The 12,619-nt window shown below is 54.0% G+C and overlaps 1 protein-coding gene across 2 annotated transcripts in view; it reads left to right on the forward strand.

Moving 5' to 3' along the window:
• Nucleotides 1-3,918: 3,918 nt before the first annotated feature.
• SOX13 (SRY-box transcription factor 13) overlaps nucleotides 3,919-12,619 on the forward strand; it is a 45,869-nt gene continuing 37,168 nt past the window's right edge. For both annotated transcript variants that reach the window (XM_007523154.3, XM_016188166.2), the window contains exon 1: nucleotides 3,919-4,056. The gene's annotated coding sequence lies outside the window, so the exon portion shown is untranslated. The remainder of the gene's footprint in view (nucleotides 4,057-12,619) is intronic.

Raw genomic sequence — 12,619 nt, forward strand, 5'->3', positions numbered from 1 at the left:
GTGTGCAGCACTGGGCCCCACAATGTTCAGTGATATATATGCAAGATATACACTTAGGAGAGGGTGAGAGTGTAATTCGGTTAGGCATTAAGTCCTGGTCGGGGACTTGGCATGAAACACTTCATTGTGGGCCTACTAAGTTTTTTTTTTTTTTTCATCAGGTTCCCTAAATAAGTTATTGTTGTTTTCTCCCACCCCTTTATCTCACCTGGTCCCTTCTTCCCAAGCCATTGTAGCTCAGGCTACTGTGATAGTCCCAGCTTCTGGCTAGACTGAGGTCACTAAGGGGCTAAGAAGTAGCATTCTTACCATTCAGTCAGTAAAATTACCATTTATTTAATTTTACCATAGCACTGCTAAACTCTGGTTTTGGGCACTGGGGTTTGAATCTGGAAACTTTGGTACCTCAGGAATGATGGTCTTTCTAACATAATCACTATGCTATCTCCTCAACCTTTTTTTAAATATAGAAAATCTTTTAAAAAATATTTATTTATTCCCTTTTGTTGCCCTTGTTTTTACTGTTGTAGTTATTATTGTTGTTGTTATTGATGTCGTTGTTGCATAGGACAGAGAGAAATGAAGAGAGGAGGGGAAGACAGAGAGGGGGAGAGAAAGATAGACACCTGCAGACCTGCTTCACCGCTTGTGAAGCGACTCCCCTGCATGTGGGGAGCGGGGGTTCGAACTCAAACCTGGATCCTTATGCTGTTCCTTGCACTTGGCACCACCTGCGCTTAATCTGCTGCGCTACTGCCCAACTCCCCCTTAAAAATTTTTTTTTTAATTATTTATTGGGGATTAGGCAGTAGTGCAGCAGGTTAAGCGCATGTGGCGCAAAGCTCAAGGACATGAGTAAGGATCCCGGGTTCAAGCCCCCAGCTCCCCATCTGCAGGGGAGTCACTTCACAGGCAGTGAAGCAGATCTGCAGATGTCTATCTTTCTCTACCCCCTCTGTCTTCCCCTTCTCTCTCCATTTCTCTCTGTCCTATCCAATAACAATAACAACAACAATAATAATAGTATCCAAAACAACAAGGGCAACAAAAAGGGGGGACATGGCCTCCAGGAGCAGTGGATTGGTGATGCAGGCACCGAGTCCCAGCAATAACCCTGGAGGCAAAAAAAAAAAATTTTCCCTTTTTGTTGCCCCTGCTGTTTTTTTTTTTTTTTAAATCATTGTTGTAGTTATTACTGTTGTTGTTTTTTGATGTCGTCGTTGTTAGGACAAAGAAATAGAGAAAGGAGGGGAAGACAGAGAGAGGGAGAGAAAGATAGACACCTGCAGACCTGCTTCACTGCCTGTGAAGGGACTCCAACTGGGATTCGTTCGCTTCGGGCCATGTGTGCTTAACCCGCTGTGCTACTGCCCAACTCCCCCCCTTCCCCCCCCTTTTTAAAGTAGTTTGCTCAGCTCTGGTTTATGGTGGTGCTGGGAATTGAACCTGGCACTCAGAGCCTCAGATGTGAAAGGTTTATTTTTTTGTTTTTGTTGTTTTTTAAAAAAGATTTATATATATATGTATATATATATTATTTTTTTTACTAGAGCATCACTCTGGTACATGTACTGCCAGCTTGGGAATATCATGCTTGAGAGTCCATTGCTTTACCCACTGTGCCATCTCCCAGACCACGGGAAAGTTTTTGTGTTATCTCCCTGGCCTGACTGACAAGTTTTTCTCAAGGGCCTGCTTTGGGCTAAGGCCTGACTAAGCATAAAGACTGCAGCAGTGAACCAGAGAAACACATCCCTGTCCTCATGGAGCGTGTGTGTGTGTGTGTGTGTGTGTGTGTGTGTGTGTGTGTGTGTATGTGTGTGTGTGTGTGTGTGTGTGTGTGTGTGTGTGTATAGGCAGATAAATGGAAGGCATCTGGAAGATGAGGAGCTAGCTGTGGAAGGTAGTGGGGGAGGATAAAATCCAAAGCTCTGAGATGACCTTTGCTGGCCATCATCTGCTGAGCTGCTGGCACCTTTCTTGTTACTCACACTTTCACCATTGCCATGCCTTGCTCCGGCTCCACTCCCCAGGAAGCTTCTGACTGGGGATCTGCGCTCAAGTCCTGGATCCCCACTTACAGAGGGAAGCTTCAGAAGTGGTGAAGCTGTGCTGCTGCAGGCTGCAATTGTTTTTATCTCCTCCTTCCCTCTCAATTTCTCTCTGTCCTATTAAAAAAAAGGGTGGGGGGAGAAAGAAGAAGCCACTGGGAATGGTGGGTCTGTTGTGCAGATGAACCCTGGTGACATTTCTTATTGTTTTTATTTGTTACCAGTATTATTCTTTTTTTAAAAAAGTATTTTATTTATTTTATTTTCGAGAGAGATGCAGAGAAAGACACAGAGAGAAATACCAGAGCACTGCACAGCTCTGGTTTATGGTGATGCGGGGGATTGAACCTAGGACTTCGGAGTCTCAGGCATGCAGAGTCTCTTTGCATAACCGTTATGCTGTCTACCCCTGCCCTATCAGTATTAATCTTATAAAATAAAATGAGGAAAGAAGATGAAGACAAACAAAAATTCTGATCTCCATCCTGCACTCTCCAGGCCCCCATAAGCTGGCCTGACCTCAGAGCTCCTACTCACTGGTATGCTTTTGTTTTTTCCCCCAGTATGCTTCACAAATTGTGAATCCAGAAAACACAGGGTTGTGTCTCATTTACCCTGGCCCCTCAGCACCCAGTTAGGCCAGGCCTAGTGTAGGCATTGATAGTTAGGATGAATTGAAGGAATCCACACCCTTAAACAGAACAGATCAGAAAAAAATATATATAAATAAAGGAAAACAGAGCAAGACGGAAAGGAAGGGTGTGTCCTGTTGTGGAGGGTGAAAGGTGACAGGTTTAGGGTGCAGTGTGACAACTGAGAAGCTGTGGGATCAGGTTCCTAAGGGATGGTCTGAAATTGAGTGGGGAAAAAATTTTGGGGCAGGGGAGACAGCATAATGGTTATGCAAACAGACTCTCAAATCTGAGGCTCAGGCCCTAGGTTCAACTCCATCATGAGCCAGAACAGGGCAGAGCCCTGGTAGAATAAACAAACCTTGGAACTGTGCTCTGGTCTTTCTGTCATAAACCCAAACCAAACCAATAAAAACCAAGTGAAGGGTGTGTGTGTGGTGTGTTTGTGTGTGTGTGTGTGTGTGTGTGCGTGTGCGAGCGCGCGCGCGCGTGGGAGTCCCAACTTCTGGCCCCCTCACCTGGGCAAGGGAGGAGGCGGAGTCACCCCCTTTCTTCCCTTCGCCCCGCCCCCGCCGCCCGGGCCGCCGCCCCCCGCCTCGCGGTAGAGGTTTCCAGCTGTGGATGCCTGGATGGACCTGGCTGCAGGGAGGAGGAGGGAACTCGCTGTCCCTCCCTCCCGCCCGGTCTCCCCACCCTCCCTCGCTCCCTGCGCCTCCCCCTGCTCGCTCTGCCTCCCTCCCTCTTTCTCCTCAGAGGCCGCCGAGTCGCTTAGCAGCCGGGAGCCCAGCTCGCAGCGCCGGCTCGGGACTCAACTGTGCGGGGAGCGGGGAGCGGGGAGCGGGGAGCGGGGCCCCGAGCGGCGAGCCCCGGGCTGAGCGCGGGCGCAGCGGCCGGTCCCGGAGGCCCGAGTGGGGACGTAGCCGAGCCGCCGAGCGCGGAGCCGGGGAGCCGGGCCGCAGAGCCGGCCGAGGGCAGAGGGCAGAGTGCAGAGAGCGGCCTGGCCCGGCCGAGGGCGCCGCCCGCCCGGAACCGAGTTCCCCGCCCCGGTCGCCGGCTGTTCGCGGGGCGCGGACCCAGGGTGGCCCCGAGCGGGGAGCCGCTGCCCGGCCGACGGCGGGGGGCGTGCCCCCTCCCAGCCCCGCGGCCCCTGCCCAGCTTGCCGGGGCATGTGAGAGGGAGGTCGGGGCGGCCGCCGCGAGGACCCGGCCGGAGCAGGAGCAGGAGCCGCAGCGGCAGCGGCAGCGGCAGCGGCAGCGGCAGCGGCAGCGGCAGCGGCAGCGGCAGCGGCAGCGGCAGCGGCAGCGGCAGCGGCGGCGGGACGAGCAGGAGCGGCGGCGCGGACCCGAGCCCGGAGCCCAGCGCCTGGCTGAGTAGTAAGTGCGCCCCCGGCACCCCGAGCGCGCCGCCGTCCAGCCCTCCGAAGTTTGACACTCGCGCCCCTGCCTTTCGGGACACAAGCCGGCTGTCTTTCCGGGGAGTTTGCATCCTTTGCAAAGTTTTCCGAGGAGGGACGCACCCCCACCGCCCCCCAGCGCCGCCCGGCAGCTGTTTCTCGCCCGCAGCCCCGCAGAGGGGGGCAACCTGCTTGGGCGCTGCGCGTCCGTCTGCCGAGCTTGAGGAGCCCCCCGCGCCAGCTCCCCACCCTCTGGCCGCCGCCACTCGCTCTTTCTCCCCAGCGGGTCTGGATGCCCTGTTCTGTTCGAGGGTTCCCAGCGGAAGCCGTGCGGAGCTCGGGTGCGGGCGCCCAGACTCACATTCTTCCCCCCCCCCCGTTCCGGGCTGTGCGGGACGCCTGCCTCGCCACCCTCCCTCGCAGGTTGCTCCCCGGAGCCGGCGGTATCTGCACCCCGTTTGCAGCCCTGGCTGCTCCTGTTTCACCCCCTCTCACCTTCCACCCCGACTTTCTGACGCCCCCTCCCCCAGTCCAGCCTCGGGGTGTCGGAGGTGGATCCTTTCATCCTGAGGGCTCCGCGGGAGCGAGCCTTGCCGGGGTGGGGGTGGGGGTAAAGAGGTGTGTGTGGGGGGGCACTCGCTCTGTTCCCAGCGGCTCGCCATTGTTTTCCCACCCCGCGCGTTCAGTGCGTAAACACACACAGACACACACACAGACACACACACAGAGACACACACACGTGTGCGCGCCCGCTGCTTCCCCTCCCCGGGTGTGCGCGAGTGTGCGCGCGCGCCGGCTGCTGCGGTCCCTAGACACGCGGGGATCGCCTGTGGGCTTCTCCCAGCTGCCCGCCTGCTCCTCCAGCCTCCGGCTGGGGACCCCAGGGCCGCGGGGGTGGCCGCAGAGTCCCAGGCGGGGCCGCCGGGGCGGGCGGGGCTTTGGGCACTTCAGCCTTGGCCCTTCCCGGGACGATCCCGAGCGCCCCAGCGGCGGCTCCCGCCCCGCAGCGCGGACAGCAGCTGCAAAGCCTCCAGCCGCGCTTTGGCAGCTGCCTCCCGGACAGCGACTGGGAGGAAGCCGAGGAGTTTTCCTGGGAAGTTCGCTAGGACTCTGTGGGAATTTCCGGGCTGGGCGCCCGACGCTGGTGAAGGGGTCTAGCGGGAGGACAGCTGGGGAGGACGCTGCCGCCCTGGGCAGAGTTTCCGGGGACTCTGGACTTCACAGCGCTCCCTTAGAAAGCGGTGCCGGGGAGGTTGGGGTTCAGCACATACATTTGGGTAGCCTGCTCCTCCGTCTCTGGGCAACCTGAGCTCAGGGAGTCCCAGAACTTTTCTAGAATTTTTTTCCCCCTCGTGTAAAACGGGCAGTTATGTACACACGTTTGGAATTGGCATCTAATGATCACTTGAAAGATACTGGCTTAGAAGTCAGCTCCAGGGAGCGAGGGACAGCCCCTCACTGGGCCTCTGAAGGCTAAGGACAGTTTAGTGGTTAGGAACTTGGGCCACTGGTAGCATGCATGGTCTTGAATAACTTCACTCACTGCTCTGTGTCTCAGACTGTTCATCTATAGTATGGGTTTATTGGGCTGAGGAGTTAGCATCACCGTTATGCAAAAAGACTTTCCTGCCTGAAGCTCTGATGTCCCAGGCTCAATGTCCAATATCACCAGACCCAGAACTGAGCAGTCCGATGGGGGAAAAGAAAAGGATGAAAAAGAAAAAATATATAAGATAAAATGGGCTTAGTGTGAACTATACCTACGTCATTGCTTTGTCTTGAGGATTAAAGGTCTTAATAAAGCGAAGCTCATAGAACTGTGCCAGGCACATCGTAAATGTTAGAGAAATGGTAGTTGTTATTGTTTCGGTGACTAACTGACCTTGTACGGTGCCCAGAACAGCACTTTACCGCTGTGCTCATTCAGCCAGTTTTAATAATTGTCCATGCCTGGGACAGAAAAATAACTCCCGTCTTCCCACCCTTTTCCTGAGTTTGGATCCTTAGATCCGCCTTGTCTTAGTTCATGCTTTCTGAGTACATGATGCTTTTCCTTTCGCCCTCCTTCCTCCACACACTTTGTGAAAGGCGCTTCCTCTCTTCCTCATTCTTTAGCATCTAGCCTCGGCCCCAGTGCAGTTTTCTCTCAGTGGAAATCAGGCCCCAGGAAGGAAGCGTCTCCACAGGGTGTCCCCTGAGTATCTCGGCTGGGCGGCAGGCTCAGGATTGGATGTGCATTTGTGTCTCTGAGGCTAGGTAGATTTCCTGAGAGAGGAGCCCAGGTGTCTGGGGCCCCAGGGAAGAGGCAGGTGGGATGGGCTGGGTCCGCTCCTGGCGGGGATGGTGGTGGTGGTGGTGGTGGTGGTGTGAGCACTGCTCCCTGGGTAGCAGCTGTGCCGCTTGCCAATGGGGCTCGCTTGGGAACCTGAAATATCCCAGCTGCCTTGGCAGACAGGAGGTGGGATTTGGGGCAGGTGGGTGACAGGGAAAAAGAACCACAGGCTCTGCTTAGCCCTTTGGGCGGTGATGGGCTGCTCTCTTCCTTTCTCTGACTGGCTAAGCCCATCCTAGGCAGGGGGAAGAATGCTTCTTAGTGCTCGCGGAATCCTGTTAGTGGGCAGTTTCCAGTTTCTAGTGATGAGAACAGCCAGCATTGCAACCACTTGATTCTTTCCTTCAACAGCAATTTGCCAAACACCAGTTAGGTGTTTCTGTGCTAGGCAGTGGGGGCTTCAGGGCTGAGCAAAAGAGGCTGCCAGCCTTCAGGGATCCTTGTTTCTAGTGTGCAAGACAGACAATAAATATGGGAATATGTAACCAAGGTGTAATATAGGTATACATGTGGATATTATAATAGTAGCTCTGTTATAGAGCTAAGGAACTACAGTACCATGTGAGATATATCCAGGTGCTCAGAGAGGCCAGAAGGAAGGGCATGCCAGGCAGAGGCAGCACAGCAAGGGTGGGAACCCCACTCCCATCTTCCGCCCCACTAGGATGGGGTTTGCAAAAGCAGTGCATCTGGAGGGAAAGACTACAGCAATTAGAGAACATGGGGCAGTCACACAGGACCTGCCTTGTCAGAGGACTGAGGTGTTTTTTTGGTTTTTCTTTAATAATTTTATTTATTATTGGCTAGAGACAGAAATTGAGAAGGGAGAAGAGACAGAGAGACAGACAACTTGCAGCATTGCTTCACCCCTCGTGAAGCTTTCCCCCTGCAGGTGGGGACCAGGGGCTTGAACCCAGTTCCTTGTGCACTATCATGTGTGCATTTGACCAGGTGTGTCACTGCCTGGCCCCAGAAGGCTGAGTTTTATGGCCAGATTGATGGGAAGCTATCTGCAAGTCTTAAGTAGGGGAGCAGCCTGACCCAATTTGTGCTTGTAAAAGGTTATTTGGTGCACTAGAAACTGGTAAGCAGAGTTGCCCCAGGGGAAGGAAAAGGACGGTTGAGGTGGAGGAAGGAGCGTGTTTTCCCTGTAGACCCTTCAGTCCTTTCTGCTTGTGGTACCACAGATGTGTATCCACTCCACCAAGAAAAACAAATACCCTAAAAGCATAGTTAAAAAGGACAAGCAGGGCAGTTGGGCGGTAGCCCAGCAGGTTAAGTGCAAGGATCCTGGTTTGAGCCTCTGGCTCCCCACCTGCAGGGGAGTTGCTTCACAAGTGGTAAAGCAGGTCTGCAGGTGTCTGTCTTTCTCGCCCCCCTCTTTGTCTTCCTCTCCTCTCTCTGTTTCTCTCTGTCCTAGCCAATAACGACAACAACAAAACCATGTAGTAGAACACCCATTTGATACAGATAATTTTACATGTGTTCACATGTGAACATGATTTTCTTTCACATGAAAGAAAATCAGGTTATGAGGGCCGGAAAGGTAGTGGCTATGCTTGCATTGAGGCTCCCAGGCTCAGTCCCAGCACCACCATAGGTCAGAGCTGAGCAGTGTTCTGGTCAGAGGAGGAAAGGAGTAGAGATAGAGAAAGAAAGAAACTGGCTCTCAATGCTGGACATGGGATCGATTTCCTTTCTTTTTTCTGCTTTTTTTAAAGTGTTTTTGTTACTTGTTTACTTATTTATTTTGGATAGAGACAGAAATTGAGAAGGGTGGAGATGTAGAGAGGGAGAGAGAGATACACTTTGAGCACTGTTTTCACCACTCATGAAAGCTTCCCTTGGTGGGATCCAGGGGGCTTGAACTCAGGTCCTTATGCACTATAATTTGTGTGTTCTGCCGGGTAGGCCACTGCTTGATCCCTGGGCGGTGTTCATTTCTTGGTTATTTTCCTCCACTCTTCCACTTATAAAAGTGGGCAATTACTCAAGATGAGATTATTCAAAGTGAACACACTCAGGGGCACTGTGATACATATAGTGAGAAGAAATTAAAGGTAGAGGCGCCAACTATCACTTAACATCTCTGAAACTCCATTTGTCTCCCCATCTGTGATATGGAACAGTTATAGTGACTACACGATGCCAGCAGAAGGGCTCCATGGGTGGCAAGTGCTGGGGATTGCTGCCACCAGATGAATGAGTGTTGGAGGCAGGCCTGTCCTTCCAGAGGATCCAGGCATTCTTGCCTTCCAGGGCTTGACAGTCCACTCTCACCACAATCGTCCCACAAGCTTTTCTTTCTTCTCTCTGGGGGTGCTTTACTGGGTAGCTCCAGAAGCAGAAGCAGGCATCCTTTGGAGGAAGTGGGATCCTAGTGCCACTGAGTGCCTCCTCCCCATATTCAGGGGTAAAGCTGAGTGTTTGAAAAAGACTCTGTGCTGCTGGAAGGCCCAGCCAGGCCCTGTGTGAATCGTGCTTTGAATGGGAATTACTTTTGTGCTCACTGTTTGCTTAAGACAGCCGGCTCCTGGCTCCTGCCTGAACTCGCTGCCATCCTCACCCTTTGCTGGTCCCATTCCTGGAACCCCAGAAGCTTTCTCCAGAAGGGCTGTCCCGGGCCCAAGGAGCCAGTGCTTGAATCTCCTAGCCCTCTGAATGTTCCCTTGTGCACTGTAGCATGTGCACTCAACCAGCTGTGCCACTGCCTGGCCTCCCAGCTTCTCTAATCATGGATGACTTATTATTATGACTGTTTTTTTTACCAAAGCACTGCTCAGTTCTGGCTTAGGGTGCTGGGGATTGAACCTGGGACAGGCATGGAAGTCATTTTGCATAGCCATTATGTTATCTTCTGATTTTAACAATTGAGATTTTTTTCCTGAGCAGCAAGGTAAAGGTAGTTAGTTCCCTTCTGAGAGTAGGGTAGGGCGTTCAGTGCCTGTTATATGCTAGAGACTCAGGGCCAGGCCCTGCCCGAGGAGCCTCATAGTGCCTTCCCCAGAAGGTTTCCATCTGCCCTATTGCCACTTGCTCATGGGCCCTTAGCCCCCTCTGCTTCTGAGTGGAGGGTGGGAAACTTGTCCTCAGGTGGTGCGGGAGAGGATGGACACCGGTGGAGAACAGCTCCAGTGGTCTCACTGAGGCTGTGAAGTTGGAGGAAGTGGCTAGCATTCTGCGCCTTCTCTCTGGAGGTGAACCCCAGACCTGGCACTGCTGTGTCCGCATATGTGAGAGTGCCCAGCTAGCCAGAGCAGCAGGGGACAGGGATGTGGACCCAAATATCTTGGGTTCCAGCCTGAGTGTTGTGGGGGGTGGGGGGGTAGCGGAGAGGGAAGAAATGGGATCTGCTTTCCCTGTCTCTCCCGGAGAGCCCTGGCATCTGAATTCAGTTCCCCTAAACACTGGACATTCAGCTGCCCAACCCCCACAGTGGCCTTAGCATTTAAAAGGCCTTGGCGTGGAGCCCTAGAATCTTCTGGGGGGGGGGCATTTTGACCTAGTTTGGGGAGCGGGGCGGGGCGAGGGTCTTGGTGTCACCACCCTCACACACACACTTAAAGTGCCTTCTTGCAGGGACTCTAGAGAGCAAGAGCGGGAGGGCCGCCCCTCCCCCGGGGCCGCTAAGGTCGGTCCTCCAGCCGAGCCTGCGCTCCGGGGGGACCCGCCCCCGAGGAGGCCGGACTGTTCTCCCTCGGCCTCACCTCCCCCGTCCCCACCCCCTGCTTGACTCAGAAAGGAATGTGCAGCCTGTGGAACAGGCCTGGGTGAGAGCTGGTTCCCAGAGGCCCTGGGTCCAGGCTGTGCCCCGCCCCCTTGTGGGGAGGGGCGTCTGGGCGCGGGTCCTGCCCCTTGGTGGTGGGGGCTAACCTTCCAGTTCTGAACCTTGTGCTGAATGGGGGAGGGTCTGGGTGCTCTGGGGGGTACTGGTCTGGAGTAAGTCCAAGTTGCGATGGGTGGTCAGTTAGAGCCGGCGCCTCCACCATTGTAGCTGGGGGTGGCCTATCCACCAACGGCCTTTTGTTAACTTCTTACAAAAAATTATGGCTATTGTGGCGGGGAGGTGGCTCTGCCGCTCCGGATTCCTTGCCTGCGTGAGGCCCTGGGCTGCTTCCCCAGCGCAGAAGTGGGCAAGAGACTGACTGAGCTGCGCTCTGGGCTCTCTCTAAATAAATGATTTTAAAGTATGCCTATGTCTTCACTTCTCTATTTCCAGACGTAGCGTCTCCTCCATTAGAATAGCAGTGGGGGAGGAAGAACAGTTGTAACACACGGGTGGCTGTGGAATGGGCCCCCCTGGAAAGCTCTGGACCGGTGGGCTCTCCTGGGATTGGGCCCAGAGGCTTCCTTCCTTGGCCTTGACACGGGGAAGAGGCAAGAATGGCAGGGAAGCATCCGGTTCCTACAGAGTGGAGTGGTTGGGGCAGGCCAGAGGGATCCAAGCTGAGAGGGAGGGCCTGGGCAGTGGTGCACCTGGTTGAGCACATGCATACATAGGCACCAGGACCCGGGTTTGAGCCTCATCCCCCTCCCCTTGGGGGAGTTCATGAGTGGGGAGGCAGTGCTGCAGGTGTCTTTCTTTTTCTCTTCCAATCTCCCCTTCCCTCTCAATTTTTCTCTGACCTATAAAATTAAAAATAACTTTAAAATAAAAAAGCTGAGAGGGGAGGGGCCCAGAGGCATCCCACCCCAGGGAGTAGGGGTGAATAGGGGGTCCCTGAACTGAAGAGTGGCTTCTAGAGAGAGCCCATGCAACTCAGCTGACTGGCCTGATCCCTTTTATTTGGCTGGTGGAGGGGGTGTGTGCCTACATGGTGTAGGAGTTGGGGGCGGGGTTGCTGCACCCTGCAGATCTTGGGTAGCAGCCCTCACCCCTGGGTGACCAGGCAGTGCCTATAAGAGTCTGGGCAAATCTGGGGGCTGTGGGGTACCACAGTGGGTTAAGCGCACGTGGCGTGAAGTGCAAGGAGGGGCATAACGATACAGGGTTGAGCCGCCCGCTTCCCACCTGCAGGAGGGTCACCTCACAGGCAGTGAAGCAGGTCTGCAGGTGTCCATCTTTCTCTCCCCCTCTCTGTCTTCCCCTCCTGTCTCGATTTCTCTCTGTCCTATTCAATGACAGCAACAACGATGATAACAACAATGACAAACAAGGGCAATAAAAGGGAAAAAAATAGCCTGCAGGAGCAGTGGATTCACAGTGCAGGCACTGAGCCTCAGAGATAACCCTGGAGGCACCAAAAAAAAAAGTGTCTTGGCAAATTCATGGAGACTTTACATCAAAATCTAGAAGGAAAGGGAACCGTGGTGGGAAGGAAATGAGAGAGCTGGAGTGGGGCCAGTGCTGGGTTGCGGCAGACAGAGGGAGACATTTCAGGCTGCCCTTCCACCCCCCATCTTGAGTTTCAGCTGTCCAGGCCCTCTGTGCCCCACCGCTGTTGGGTGTTTCAGTGCTGACCTACCTGGGAGGTTGGAATAGTAGGGCCCTTGCCCACCCCCCTTCTTCCCTCTGCTTGGTGGCATGGAATTGCAGCTCCGCCTGTCCCCCACCTGGGTGACATGGGGGAGTCTGCTCAGGCCAGGAGCCCAGGGCTCAGCCTTCACTCACACCAGGGACCAGGTGACACAGACAGAGGACTGAAACCCAGTGAGGTCCTGCCTGTTGCAGAGGTAGGTGGGTAGTGGAAGCGATTTCCCTTCTGAGGCACCTGACTGTGTACTGTCTGCCAGGGAACTGTAACAGTGGGATCTTAGTTGGAGTTGTGCACAGCCCTGCTGCTGTATGGGGGCATCCCCATGGCACTGGCTCTGAGCCTCAAGGTGCTGTGGTTCTCTCTCTTTTCAAAATTTTTTTATATTTATTTATTTTCCCTTTTGTTGCCTTTGTTTTTTTATTGTTGTAGTTATTATTATTGTTATTGACGTCATCGTTGTTAGATAGGACAGAGAGAAATGGAGAGAGGAGGGGAAGAGAGAGGGGGGAGAGAAAGACAGACACCTGCAGACCTGTTTCACCACTTGTGAAGCAACTTCCCTGAAGGTGGGGAGCCGGGGCTCAAACCGGGATCCTTCCTTTGGTCCTTGCACTTCACGCCACGTGTTCTTAACCCACCACACTACTGCCTGACTCCCACTGTGGTTCTCTTGATGTCAGTTCCCTTCTCTTCCTCCTGCTTTCCTGGCCTTATACAGGACACCCCTTGTTTGC

Source organism: Erinaceus europaeus, chromosome 19 (genome assembly GCF_950295315.1).
Source record: "Erinaceus europaeus chromosome 19, mEriEur2.1, whole genome shotgun sequence".
Taxonomy (NCBI): domain Eukaryota; kingdom Metazoa; phylum Chordata; class Mammalia; order Eulipotyphla; family Erinaceidae; genus Erinaceus; species Erinaceus europaeus.